Source organism: Fragaria vesca, linkage group LG3 (assembly GCF_000184155.1).
Source record: "Fragaria vesca subsp. vesca linkage group LG3, FraVesHawaii_1.0, whole genome shotgun sequence".
Lineage (NCBI taxonomy): Eukaryota > Viridiplantae > Streptophyta > Magnoliopsida > Rosales > Rosaceae > Fragaria > Fragaria vesca.
In genome coordinates, this window is record NC_020493.1 from 24085598 (window position 1) to 24087329 (window position 1732).

At 29.8% G+C, this 1732-nt stretch overlaps 1 pseudogene across 1 annotated transcript in view; it reads left to right on the top strand.

Moving 5' to 3' along the window:
* Window positions 1-1732, top strand: part of LOC101295121 — a 141616-nt pseudogene that overhangs the window by 1341 nt on the left and 138543 nt on the right. The gene's annotated exons all lie outside the window — the stretch shown is intronic.

The window sequence follows — 1732 nt, forward strand, 5'->3', positions numbered from 1 at the left end:
AAGTTTACTACCCCCTAGTAAACTTCCACTGGGGGTCAATAAAATTCAATACAATATCTTTCTTTCAATTTCATGCCAATTATACACAACAGATACTCATTAAACAAATTCATTGCCCCCTAATAAGGGTTCCACTTGTGTGTCTTAATTAAGATATAGATACCCAACCAGTTTTGATTTGCTATAGCAGGTTAAAACAAACTAACACCGTTAACTCTCCGTTAAGTCTCTCTATATTTACAGTTTTCATTAGAAATATCTACCATTCAGATGAGCAAAATCACACAAAAGTAGACTTTCTGGAAATCAAAATGATTCTTGAGACTGTCTACAACTATCATAAGAAACACCTACTACTGTCATGAAAAATATCGCAGAAAATGTTGCAAGTAGAAAGACACATTTAACATAAGACACATCTACTGTTTTCAATAGAAAAATAGACTTTCTAGAAATCAAAATTGTTCTTGAGATTGAATCAACCCAAGGTAAAATTTGCAACTCTACATTTAACATAAGACACATCTACTATTTTCACTACAAATCTCTACCATTAACATAAGCGAAATCAAAGAAAAGTAGACTTTCTGGAAATCAAAATTGTTCTTGAGATTGAAGCAACCCGAGATAAAAGATGCAAAATCTACATTTAACATAAAACGCATCTACTATTTTCATTAGAAATGTCTACCATTAACATAAGAGAAATCAAAGAAAAATAGACTTTCTGGAAATCAAAATTGTTCTTGAGATTGAATCAACCGAAGGCAAAAGTTGCAAAGTCTCCATTTAACATAAGACACATCTACTATTTTCATTATAAATGTCTACCATTAACATAAGAGAAATCAAACAAAAGTACACTTTCTGAAAATCGAAATTGTTCTTGGGCACCCTTGTTCTTGAGATTGAATCAACCGAAGATAAAAGTTGCAAAGTCCACATTTAACATAAGACACGTCTACTATTTTCATTAGAAATGTCTACCGTTAACATAAGCAAAATCATAGAAAAGTAGACTTTGTGGAAATCAAAATTGTTCTTGAGATTGAATCAACCCAAGGTAAAAGTTGCAAAGTCTACATTTAACATAAGGCACATCTACTATTTTCATAATAAATGTCTACCATTAACATAAGAGAAATCAAAGAAAAGTAAACTATTTGGAAATTAAAATTGTTCTTGAGATTGAATAAACCCAAGGTAAAAGATGGAAAGTCTACACTTAACATAACACATATTTACTGTTTTCATTAGAAATGTCTATCATTAACATAAGCGAAATCAAATAAAAGTAGATTTTCTGGAAATCAACATTGTTCTTGAGATTGAATCAACCCAAGGTAAAAGTTGCGAATGCTACATTTAACATAAGACATATATACTATTTTTATTAGAAATGTCTACCATTAACATAAAAGAAATCAAACAAAAATACACTTTCTGGAAATCAAAATTGTTCTTGAGATTGAATCAACCGAAGACAAAAATTACAAAGTCTACATTTAACATAAGACAAACCTATTATTTTCAATAGAAATGTCTACCATTAACATAAGCGAAATCAAAGAAAAATAGACTTTCTAGAAATCAAAATTGTTCTTGAGATTGAATCAACCCAAGGTAAAAGATGCAAAGTTTACATTTAACATAAGACACAACTACTATTTTCATGAGAAATGTCTACCATTTAGATGAGCAAAATCACAAAAAAAGTAGACTTTCTGGAAAT